Source organism: Mobula birostris, chromosome 1 (assembly GCF_030028105.1).
Source record: "Mobula birostris isolate sMobBir1 chromosome 1, sMobBir1.hap1, whole genome shotgun sequence".
Classification (NCBI taxonomy): Eukaryota; Metazoa; Chordata; class Chondrichthyes; order Myliobatiformes; family Myliobatidae; genus Mobula; species Mobula birostris.
In genome coordinates, this window is record NC_092370.1 from 149186863 (window position 1) to 149200594 (window position 13732).

The following is a 13732-nucleotide window of genomic DNA, read 5'->3' on the forward strand; positions in this document are numbered from 1 at the left end:
GCGTAAAAAATTTAGCCCTGACATCTCCTCTGCACCTACTTCCAAGCACCTTAAAACTATGCCCTCTCGTGCTAGCCATTTCAGCCCTGGGAAAAAGCCTCTGACTATCCATATGATCAATGCCTCTCATTATCTTGTACACCTCTGTCAGGTCACCTTTCACCCTCCAACGCTCCAAGGAGAAAAGGCCAAGTTCACTCAACCTATCCTCATAAGGCATGCTCCCCAATCCAGGCAACATCCTTGTAAATCACCTCTTACCCTTTCTATGGTTTCCATGTACTTCCTGTAGTGAAGCGACCAGAATTGAGCACAGTACTCCAAGTGGGCTCTGACCAGGGTCTATATAGCTGCAACATTACCTCTCAGCTCTTAAAATCTCCAATACACCCCCCATATGCCTTCTTAACCACAGAGTCAACCTGTGTAGCATCTTTGAGTGTGTCCTCAGGACTTGGACCCCAAGTTCCCTCTGATCCTCCACACTGCCAAGAGTCTTTACTATTAATACTATATCCTGCCAACACACATCAAAGTTGCTGGTGAATGCAGCAGCCCAGGAAGCATCTCTAGGAAGAGGTACAGTTGATGTTTTGGGCCGAGACCCTTCGTCAGGACTAACTGAAAGAAGAGATCGTTAGAGATTTGAAAGTGGGAGGGGGAGGGATGGAGCCAAGTTGATTGGCTAAAAGGATATGAGAGGATCATGGGACAGGAGGTCCAGGGAGAGAGCAAAGATGGGGGGGGGGGACCCAGAGGATGGGCAGGGGGTATAGTGAGAGGGACAGAGGGAGAAAAAGGAATGTGTATATAAATAAATAACGGATGGGGCACGAGGGGGAGGTGGGGCATTAGCGGAAGTTTGAGAAGTCAATGTTCATGCCATCAGGTTGTAGGCTACCCAGACGGAATATAAGGTGTTGTTCCTCCAACCTGAGTGTGGTTTCATCTTGACAGTAGAGGAGGCCCGAACACCTACGCTCTGTCCGTCAGAGAAAGCAGGATCTCCCAGTGGTCACACATTTTAATTCCCGTCCCATTCCCGTTCTGATATGTCTATCCACGGCTTCCTCTACTGTAAAGATGAAGCCACACTCAGGTTGGAGGAACAACACCCTATATTCCGTCTGGGTAGCCAACAACCTGATGGCATGAACATTGACTTCTCTAACTTCCACTAATGCCCCACCTCCCCCTCGTACTCCATCCGTTATTTATTTATATACATACATTCTTTTTCTCCCTCTGTCCCTCTCACTATACCCCTTGCCCATCCTATGGGTTCCCCCCCTCCCCCTTTTCTTTCTCCCTGGACCTCCTGTCCCATGATCCTCTCACATCCCTTTTGCCAATCACCTGTCCAGCTCTTGGCTCCATCCCTTCCCTTCCTGTCCTCTCCTATCATTTTGGATCTCCCCCTCCCCCTCCCACTTTCAAATCTCTTACTAGCTCTTCTTTCAGTTAGTCCTGACAAAGGGTCTCGGCCCCGAAACATCGACTGTACCTCTTCCTAGAGATGCTGCGTTCACCAGCAACTTTGATGTGTGTTGCTTGAATTTCCAGCATCTGCAGAATTCCTCGTGTTTGCTATATTCTCCCATCATATTTGACCTACCAAAATGAAACTCCTCACACTTGTCTGGGTTGAACTCCATCTGCCACTTCTCAGCCCAGTTTTGCATCCTATCAATGTCCTGTTGAAACCTCCGACAGCCCTCCACACTATCCACAACACCTCCAGCCTTTATGTCATCAGCAAATTTACTAACCCATCCCTCCACTTCCTCATCCAGGTCATTTATAAAAATCACAAAGAGTAGGGGTCCCAGACAGCCCCAACTCATGTCAGAATGCTGTTCAATGACTTTAGTTCAGTATTCAATACTGTGATCCCCTCCAAGCTGATCACTAAACTTCGCCAGCTTGGTATCAGCTCATCCCTCTGCAATTGGACCTTGGACTTTTTGACTAACACACCCCAATCAGTTAAGTTAGACAACCTCTCCTCCTCCACTCACCCTGAACACCGGCGTGCCTCAAGGCTGTGTACTGAGCCCTCTTCTGTACTCCCTTTTCACCTATGACTGCGTTCCTGTACCTGGTTCTAACTCCATAATCAAGTTCGCAGACGACACCATGGTGGTTGGCCTGATCAGAGGGGATGACGAGATGCCTACAGGGACGAGGTCTAGCACCTGGCTGTGTGGTGTGCCAACAACAACCTGGCCCTTAACACCCAGAAGACCAAGGAGATCATTGTGGACTTCAGGCATGCTAGAATTCACACTCACGTCCCCATCTACATCAAAGGAGCTGTAGTGGAGCACGTATCAAGCTTCAAATTCCTTGGTGTCCACATTTCTGAGGATCTCACCTGGTCCGTGAACTCCTCCATCCTGATCAAAAAGGCACAATAGCGCCTTTATTTCCTGTGGAGCATCAAGAAAGCTCACCTCTGTCCCAGGATACTGCCGGACTTTTACTGCTGTACAATTGAGAGCATACTCACCAACTGCATCTCAGTGTGGTATGACAATTGTCCCGTATCGGACTGCAAAGCACTCCAACGTGTGGTGAAAACTGCCCAGCGGATTATCGGCACCCAATTGCCCACCATTGAGAACATCTACCATAAACGCTGCCTGGGCAGGGCAAAAAGCATTATCAATAGACAATAGGTGTAGGAGTAGGCCATTCGGCCCTTCAAGCCAGCACCACCATTCACTGTGATCATGGCTGATCATCCACAATCCGTATCTAGTTCCTGCCTTACCCCCATAACCTTTGATTCCGCTATCTTTAAGAGTTCTATCCATCTCTTTCTTGAAAGCATCCAGAGATTTGGGCTCCACTGCCTTCTGGGGCAGAGCATTCCACAAATCCACCACTCTCTGGGTGAAAAAGTTTTTCCTCAACTCCGTTCTAAATGGCCTACCCCTTATTCTTAAACTGTGGCCTCTGGTTCTGGACTCACCCATCAGCGGGAACATGCTTCCTGCCTCCAGTGTGTCCAATCCTTTAATAGTCTTATATGTTTCAATCAGATCCCCTCCCATCCTTCTAAATTCCAGTGTATACAAGCCCAGTCACTCCAATCTTTCAACATATGACAGTCCCACCATCCCGGGAATTAACCTTGTGAACCTACGCTGCACTCCCTCAATAGCAAGAATGTCCTTCCTCAAATTTGGAGACCAAAACTGCACACAATGCTCAAGGATGCATGTCACTTTATACTCTCATCCCATATGGTAGGCACTACAGGAGCCTCCGCTCCTGCACCATCCGGCACAGGAAGGGCTTCTTCCCTGAGTCTATGACCCTGCTGAACCTCACATCACAGCGCTAAGCAGTATTGCACCCATATTTTACAGAGACATTTGGAGAATGCATTGTGATACTTTCCCCAGTACGGTATCCCCTCTTTAAGATCACCAATACAGGGACCTCAATACGGAAAATGTTTTCTGGGGTATCGATTGATCCTACAGCTGAACTGATTTTTGGCACTGAGGGTATCAAGATCAGTGCAAACCGGGTCTCAGTACTTTTATATTTGTGTGCTGTAGCACTTTTTATTCGCATTTATTTTGTAAATAACACTATTCTTTGCATTTCTGGTTAGATGCTAACTGCATTTCATTGGTTTTGTATCTATACTCGGCACAATGACAATAAAGTTGAATCTAATCTAATGTATTTTTCAAGCTCATAGTCAGCCCTTCTCCAGCTTTCCCCTCCATTTAGGTTGATGTGGCATTTCTTCAGGTGTGTCTTGATATTGTCTTTGAACCGCTTTTGCTGCCCTGCAGGAGTGCACTTTACATCCTTGAGTTGGCTGAACAGGAGTATTTTGGGGAGGCAGGAGGCAGGCATACAGATGATGTGGCTGGCCCATTGCAATGGGTGTTGAGTCACGATTATGGCTATGGAATTAATGCTGGAGTTAGTGTGCATGTTTTTCCAGCTAACTCTCAGAATCTTTTGGAGGCATTTTTGATGATAAGTTTCTAGGGATTTTACATGCCTGCTGTACGTTGTCAAGTACTTCGTTTCATATAGCAAGGAGGGGAGGGCTACAGCTTTATAGACCAGAAGCTTAGTGTTGATCTTGATATCCCGATCTTCAAAAACACTCTCTCAGCCTGGCAAAAGCTCCACTCACACAGCATAGTCTGTGATTTATTTCAAAGTCAATGCTGGCTCTTGAAAGAAGGTTGGCAAGATTGGGAAATGATCAGAGTTCTCCAGAGGGATATTGTCAACTTGGATAGTTGGATGTTTAGGAGCTCGATCTGGAGCAGGTTGGTGCAGGACTTGGATTTTCCTGATGTTTAGATCAAGTCCCAGGAATCTGTAAGTTCTGGCAAAAGCATCAGTTATTCATTGCTGATCCTCCTCAGGGTGTGCCATGATGGTGTTATTGTCTGCATATTGGAGCTCTGATATGGAAGTAGTTGACATCCTGCTCTTTGCCTTGAATTTGTTAAGGTTAAAGAACCCCCCCACCCCCAAATCTGTCCTGTAGAAAATCCGGACTCGTTGTGGGAGGTCTTGGCCTGTGAGGTGAAGAATGGTTGCAATGAAAATGGCAAACTGAGTTGGGGCAATGATGCACCCCTGCATGACCCTGGTCTAAACCTTAAAAGGTGCTGTTTCAATTCCGCTGTTGCTGATGACTGTTGCACTCATATCATTGTGTAAAAGCTGCAGAATCTTGAGGTATTTCTCCAGACACCAGTTTTGGATAGGACAATTTATAGGGTCAAATGCTTTTGTAATTGCTGAAGGTCATATAAAGTAGGAGATATTGTTCCCGGGTTTTTGCTTGCATTTGGCGTACTGTAAAAATCATGTCAGATGTTCCTCTAGCTGAATGAAAGCCATACTGAGACTCAGGCAGGAGATCTTCAGCCAGAGGTGAAAGCTGGTCACATAAAATTCAGGTGAGTACCTTTGCTGTTGTAGAGAGGAGGGAGATTTGATTTCTCTAGATTTTCTGCTGTCAGCTTTGACACTCTTTTTGAAGAGTGTGACAAGGCATCCCTGAATTCAGCTGGAATCTTCTCCTCATCCCAGATCTTGATAAGCAGCTCAGGAATATGATTTAAAAGTCTTGTGCCACCTTTCTTGAGGATTTCCACTGGAATTCCATCAGGCCCGGTGGCCTTGTTGGTCCTCAATCTCTTGCAAGCCATCTGCACTTCTTTGACACGAGGAAACCTAGTTGTGTCCTTCATGGGTCATTGTGGGAGCTGGTTGATGACTTTAATGTCAACAATGAGTGGTGTTATAATTAAGTAGCTCCTGAAAGTGTTCCTTCCATTGAGAATTGATGGCATCATTGTCCTTTAGTAGCTTTTGTTCATCTTTGGAACGAAGGGGATTTATGCCATGATAGTTTGGGCCTTACACTGCCTTGGTTGCAATAAAGAAACCCGAATATCATCAGAGTCATAAGGCTTTGATTAGCCTGCGATGGTGTACGTGTATTGTCGTGTTTAAGAATAATATCCAATGGTACTTAAACAGATAAATGTTGTTAGTTGGAATGTACGTGGCTGGAATCACCCTATTAAGTGAAAGAAGACATTTAAAGTTTTTAATCGATTCCAGCCCGATATAATTTTTGCTCAAGAAATGCATATCAGAACAGGCGATCAAAATAGGTTTTTTAAAACATGGAAGGGCCTTCAATACCATGCTACTTGTCAAAATAAGACAAAGGGAGTATCTATTTTTATTAAATCTAATATTTTATTTATTCAAGAAAACATTGTTTCAGATAATAATGGTAGATTTTTAATTATTAAAGGAACAATTTGTAATAGAAAAATTGTCCTGGTTAATTTATACGGACCTAATGTAGATGATCCTTCTTTTTTAAAAAATGTATTTGGTTTATTACCAGACTTAAATGAATATATGCTGCTGATGGGAGGTGACCTCAACTGTTGTTTAAACCCTTTGATTGACAAAAGTTCAACCAATCAGCAGCTTCCGAGTGGTTCAGCATCACTTATTAATTCCTTTTTAACTGATTATGGTTTGATAGAAATCTGGAGAAATTTACATCCTAATGATAGAGATTATTCTTTTTATTAACATGTTCATAATAAATATTCGAGAATTGGTTATTTTATAGCTGATTTCCGATTTTTGTCCAAGGTCCAGAAATGTGAATATGATGCTATTGCAGTCTCGGACCATGCGCCTTTAAGCTTAACTTTTGAGTTAAATGATGTTAGCAATGTAAACTTGCCTTGGCGCTTTCCAGAAAATTTATTATAAAGTTCGGACTTTGTTAAATTTATAGAGATTCAGATAAAAGATTTCTTTCTTTTTAATAATACGGGAGATGTTTCAAAATTGATTATATGGGATACACTCAAGGCATATTTGCGAGGTCAGATAATATCTTATTTGGCTTAACTTAAGTAACAGACAAAAATAGAGTTAGATAGAATTTCCAAACTAATTAAAGATCTGGATAACACTTATGCAGTTTCTCCTAATGTTGATTTATTTAAACAAACAGTTGAATTTCAATCACAATATAATTTACTATTAACTTATCCTGTTGAAAGAAATTTGCTTAAATTAAAAAGTCAATTTTATATGTTTGGAGATAAAAGTAACAAGCTATTAGCATCTCAACTTAAAGCAGTTAGAGCTAAAAGACAAATTTTAATAATTTGTAAGGGAAATGGTAGTTTAGCTTGTAATTATGAAGATATTACTAAAATTTTTCAAGACTATTACAGTGAACTCAATAAATCTCAGTTTCCAGCTGACCCTTCTAATATGTGTGCCTTTTTACAAAAGATTGATTTTCCGAGAATACCTGTTGAAGATCAGCAATTTCTTGATGCTCCTTTTATTGAAAAAGATACTCAGAAAGCTATTCCTTCAATGCAATCTGGTAAAGCTCCTGGATTGGATGGTTTTACTGTAAGATCTTATAAAAAATTTGAACATTTTCTTACTCCTTATATGTTGGAAATGCTTAAAGATTCTATTCTGTTAGGAGAGTTACCTTCCACATTTTATGAAGCTTCTGTTTCTTTAATTCTTAAGAAAGATAAAGACCCTACTGATTGTGCTTCGTATAGACCTATTTCATTATTAAATGTGGATGCCAAAATTCTTTCAAAAATAATGGCTAATCGGATGGAGAATATACTAGCTAAAATTATTTCTCAGGATCAAACGGGTTTTATAAAAGGCCGTTATTCTTTTTCTAATACTCAGAGATTGTTAAATATTATATACTTATCCCTCTCTAAGATTCCCCAATGTGTTGTTTCTCTAGATGCTGAAAAAGCATTTGATAAGAGTTGAATGGAAATATCTATTTAAAGTTTTAGAGAAATTTAGCTTTGGTACTAATTTTAATAAATGGATTAGATTGATATAAAAAAGCCCTATTGACACTGTTATCACTAATAACTGTAGATCCCCCTTTTTCCAACTTTCCCGGGGTACGAGACAGGGATGTCTGCTAAGTCCTCTGTTATTTAACTTGATGTTGGAACCCTTGGCTATTGCACTTCGTGAAGCTAAAAGTATTCAAGGAATTTCTATAAACGGGACTATTCATAAAGTTTCCCTTTATGCAGATGATCTTTTGGTTCATGTTTCGAATCCAGAAGAATCTATTCCTAGCTTATTGAAATTATTGAATGAATTTGGATTGTTTTCACGATATAAATTAAACCTGCATAAAAGTGAATTATTTCCTTTAAATGATTCCACTTTCAAATATGATAATATTCCTCTAAAAGTTACGGATTCTTTTAAATATTTTGATATTATCATCACTAAAAATTATGGAGATCTTTATAGAGCTAATTTAGTTCCCTTAGTGGATTTTATGAAGCAATTTTTTTCTAGATGGAATCCACTTACACTTTCGTTAGTAGGTCGAATTCATGCAGTTAAAATGATGATTTTACCAAAATTTTTATATGTATTTCAAAACATTCCTATTTTTCTAACTAAGAAGTTTTTTGATCAGGTTGACTATTATTTCATCTTTTTTTTGGAATAATAAAAGACCAAGAATTGGAAAATGTCATTTACAAAAATTAAAAAAGGATGGAGGTCTTACTTTGCCTAATTTAAAAATGTACTATCGGGCGGTTAATATGCATTATGCGTGTTCTTGATTATATTGGACCGATAAAAAGGAACGACCATCTTGGGTTGATTTGGAATTGAAAATTGTGAAACAATTTCATTTAACTTTGTTATTAGGAGCTCCTTTACCTGTACAATTACCCAAAATTTCTATTCTAGATATAAATCCTATGATTAATCAATCATTACGAATTTGGTACCAGTTTCGTAAGTTTTTAATCTTAAAAAATTCAACCTTTTTAGTTTAATTTATCGAAACTATCTATTTAAACCTTCACTTAGTGAACCTACCTTTTCTCTTTGGAGGAATAAAGGAACTTTTTCCTTTATGGACTTGTTTCAAGAAGGTCAATTGATGTCCTTTGAGAAATTAATAACTAAATACTCTCTCTCAAATTCACATTTTTTGCAATATCTTCAGGTCGGACATTTCTTACAAGAATATTTAAGTAATTTTCCATATATACAAGACTTTGACCTGTTAAGCATTATTTTAAAAATGAACCCTTTAGTGAAAGGTTTTATTGGGAAAATTTATAATTTACTATTACAACAGGATAATTATCTTCTACTTAAGATTAAGCAAGATTGGGAAAGAGAGCTTAATATGACCTTGATAACAGAGGATTGGTTGTGAATTTTGAAGCTGGTTAACTCTTCTTCGATTTGTGCCAGTCATTTTCTAATTCAATTTAAAAATTGTACATCGTTATTATTTGACGAAGGAGAGATTGTCTAAAATATTTCCTAATGTAAATAGTCAGTGTGATAGATGCAAAACTGAGATAGCTACATTGACACATATGGTTTGGTCGTGTTCTGTATTGAAACAATTTTGGAAATCTATTTTTTCTACAATCTCTAAAGCTTTAAAAATCAATTTACAATCTAATAAATTGACAGTTTTGTTTGGTATGATTCCTCAACATATTCACGGTATTTCTATATCTGACCAATACGTAATTGCATTTGTCACATTATTGGCTAGAAGGGCTATTTTATTGAAATGAAAAGATGCCTCTGCTCCCACTTTGATACAATGCTTCTCTCAGGTGATGTTATGTCTTAGTTTGGAAAAAATTAGAAGTTGAACTTTTGATCCTAAATTTGACTTCAAGAAAAGGTGGGGCTCTTTTGCCCGTTATTACCATTTGACCTGAGTTAATACAGATGGTCCTTTCCTGATGCTTGGTTTTATGGGTTTGGTTGGCGGTTTGATGTCTTTTTTTTAATGGAAGCTTGTATGGCGCATACCTCCGGGTTTGTGCTCCAAATGGGTTTTTTTTCCCGTTTTTTTTAGTTATTAGGGGTTTTCTCTGTTTTAGTTAGTAAGGGTCCTTTTTTTTCTTTCTTTCCTTTTTTTCCATAAAAAAAGCTTTAGTACTTTGTTTTCTGATTATTATTGATATACTGTTCAGCCTGGTTGATAGTTTAACTTTTACTCTACATATGGATATGTATTCTTGATTATTTTGATGTATTTTTTTTCTGTTGTTGATTTTCAATAATAGTTAATAAAAAGATTTAAAAAGAAAGAAAGAAAAGAAAGAAGGCTGCTGTATTTTGAGGGCCCACTCAATCCACCACTGATTCTTTATTCCTCCTACTCAATGCTGGACTACAGCCTTAGCTTTGGAATGAGCGTCTCTTTTTGCTTTGTAGTTGATTTTCTACTGCTTGGCACAGAAAGCTTTCCTTTTGTTATTCATTAGCTCTTCTATTTCATTGTCATTTTCATCCTGCAGGTTAACGTAAACAGTGCATAACTGAGGTCCAAGCACTGATCATTTGTTCCAATTTTGTTTTCTAAGTAATAACCCATGTGAACACATATCCTCCAGTACCTTGAGATCTTGTATACCAGCATTTTATGAAGCATCTTGTCAAATCCCTTTTAGAGGTCCCAACACATTAGTTCCACATCTACAGGTTCCACCCCACCTTGTCTACTCAGCTGCTTACATTTGAAAAGAACAGATTTGTCAATCATGATCTGTCTTTCATAAAACCATCTTGACTAGGTTTATTTATAGATCAGGATGCTGTTCTTTTTTATGCAGTGGGTGGGTCTGATGGTTCTCTTCGAATGACTCATGGCTATATGGAGAAGACAAATCTCAGTTGTACATGGATATATATACACTTTGATAATACATGAATCTTTGAATTTTGGTGATTTCTTCTGTAATTATTGACTCTGGCATCTTGTCAGTAATAGATGTTAATCTCACCAACTTTAACAGTATCTTTTATTTTTCTGCTGTGTATTTCTCATTCAATGTGATCATAGCTGGTGTTTGCAAGTCTCAACTCTTCTTTAGTGGCAGTGCCCATGACTCTCAATTCCATGATCTTTCAAATATTTATCTTTCTCCACTTTAAATGATCTAGTCTCTACCAACCTCGGGGACAGAATTCCAGAGTTTACCCTCAGAAGAAACTTCTATGCACCTCAGTGTTCAATGTCCAGCCCCTTAATTTGCACCATGTTCCTGCCCCTCTAGCCAACTGAAAATATCCCAACCTCTACCCTGGCAAACTACTGCACCCTCCCCCCATAGGATTTTGTATGCTTTGAATAAGGTCGCCCCTCATTTTCCTGAGCTGTAAGGTATTCAGACCAGAACTGTCCAGCCCAGAGGTTCCCAGCCTTTTTTTAATGCAGTGCATCAACATAATTAGCAAGGGGTCCATGGCCTCTCGTGCTCGGACAGCCCTCTACTCCCAGGAGTTAACATGTGATTCCCCTTTGGACTGCCTCCAATGCTACATCATCTTTTCAAAGTACATTTATTATCAAATTATAAATACATCACGAGATACAACCCTGAGATTAATTTTCTTGTAGGCATTCACAGTAAATACAAGAAACACAATAGAATTAACAGGACAAACAACCAATGCACGAGACAACAAATGACAAATACAAAACAAGTAGTAAATAGACAATAAATATAAGAACATGAGATGAAGAGTCTTGGAAAATGAGTCCATGGGTTGTGGCAACAGTTCAGTTACAGAATGCCCTTCCATTCCCATTTTATTTTCAAACTTTACATCTTGTTCCTACCTTCCAGGTCATGAATATAAATGAAGAGCAATTATGAGCTAAGAACTAATCCCTGGTTACATCCTTCCAGTCTGAAAAAGGATCCATTTATTCCAACCCTCTTTTTGATGAATCAGCCATTTTGCAATCTATGCAGCATATGTAGCGGTCAGAAAGATGTCATGAGGTCTGGGGCAGTGGGCTAGGAAATGACATTGGGAACCCAAGAAACAGTGATGGAAGGTCACACATTTTAATTCCACGTCCCATTCCCATTCTGATATGTCTATCCACGGCCTCTTCTACTCAAGGTGGAACCCGCACTCAAGTGTGGGGATATCTGAAAATAACTGCGTCAAAGAAACTAAAGGTGTTGTGAAACTGAAGGGATAGTAATTATTTAAATCGATGTAGCAGATCTTTCAATTGCTTTAACTAGGATTAATAATTGTCAGCGGTGTGTTTTATTGTAAACACAAAACACTCTGCAGATGCTGGGCTCAAAGCAACACTCACAACACACTGGAGGAACTCAGCAGGTTGGGCAGCATCCGTGGAAAGGTGAAGAAGGAATAGGGGAAAACACAATGGGTAGCAGAAGGAGGTGGAACCATAGGGAGGTGATAGGCAGCTGGGGGAGGGGCAGAGTGAAATAGGGATAGAGGAAGGGAGGGGGAGGGAATTACCGGAAGTTGGAGAATTCTATGTTCATACCAAGGGGCTGGAGACTACCAAGACGGTATATGAGGTGTTGCTCCTCCAACCTGAGTTTAGCCCCACCATGGTAGTAGAGGAGGCCATGTATGGACATATCCGAATGGGAATGTGAAGCAGAGTTGAAGTGGGTGGCAACCGGGAGATCCTGTCTGTTGTGGTGGACGGAGCGGAGGTGCTCAATGAAGCGGTCCCCCAATCTGCGTCGGGTTTCACCGATGTAGAGGCCGCACCGGATTTCTCCAGCTTCCAGTAATTTCCTCCCCCTCTGTTCCCAGTTTTACTCTGCCCCCTCCCCCAGCAGCCTATCACCTCCCTCATGGTTCTGCCTCCTTCTACTACCCATTGTGCTTTCCCCTATTCCTTCTTCACCTTTCCTGCCTATCCCCTCCCTGCCTCCCCTCCCCCACTCCTTTATCTTTCCCCTTACTGGTTTTTCACCTGGAACCTACCAGCCTTCTCCTTCCCACCCTCCCCCACCTTCTTTATAGGGCCTCTGCCCCTTCCCTCTTCAGTCCTGACGAAGGGTTCCGGCCCGAAACATTGACTGATTGTTTCCACAGATGCTGCCCGACCTGCTGAGTTTCTCCAGCGTGTTGTGAGTGGTGTTTTATTGTATGCTGTACTGAATTAACACGAAGTGGTGGCTATGTGGAATGAGTTATAAAGCGGAAGTGGTGGACAGGGGTACAATTACAACATTTAATTGGATAGGAATAGTTTAGAGGGACATTGGCCAAATACAGGTGAATTGGCTCAGGTAGGCAACTTGGTCATTTTGAGCAGAAGGCCATTTCTGTGCTGTAGAATACTTCATCCAAAGCTGCATTCATCGTGAAACCACGATGAAAAGGTTTTATATTCAGCTTTCTTAAATGATTAGTTATTAAAAACAAGAGCACAATGCACAAAATGCTGGAAGAACTCCACTGGTCAGGCAGCATCTATGGAGACATTTTGTACACAACCATTGGCTCACAGACATACTATCAAACTCCCCACCTCATTCCAGAGCTGGATCCATGGATATTAAAGTGATTTTTTTTTAAAAAAAACAAGATACAGTTGTAACTAATTCTTTTCTGACTCGGTTATTACAAAAAGACACTGGCAAGCTGAGATGATACTATCCCACCGTGGTCCAAGGCTGTTAGTTCTGAGAGCAGATTCTGTTCTGAAAGTGATTGTAGTTTGAAATAGAGTTGCTGGGTTGCTCCATGCTTTAATATGTTCACAGCTGATCAAAATTCAGTCCTGCTCCTGTTTTCACCCCTAATCCTGGCCCAAAAACAATATAACTGCTTCTTGAAACATGTGCACGAGCAACACAGACTTCCATTTTAAGCTTACACACCCAGTTCTACAAATAGCAGAATGAGCACACAAACTTTTAAGCATGTCTCCATTTATTTTCTGCTAGAGGTATCTACACAAGCTGTAGAATAGAAGCAAAAATTACAATCACAAAGCATAGCAGTAAACCCTCGAAATCCCAGGCAATGATGTTTCAGGCAGAGAGCAGCCATGAGGGAACAATAATAATGAGCACAAGAAACACACTCACAGCCAGCAGTTCTCTTCCTCACTTTTCTGTGGGTCAATAAATGGTTTATCTATTGATTTAATCATCAGTTCTCCACAATAGATACATTCATCTGCCACAAGATCATCAATATCTGACTTGATCTGATCACGGGACTGCTGACCCTGGTCGCTGGCTTCTCCTTCCTTGCAGCGTTGCCGGGACTTGGTCTGACCAGCAGCAACCAGCTTTCTCTGCAGCTCCTCCAGTCTATTCTGTTTGAACTGAGAAAGGTGGGGGATGACTTC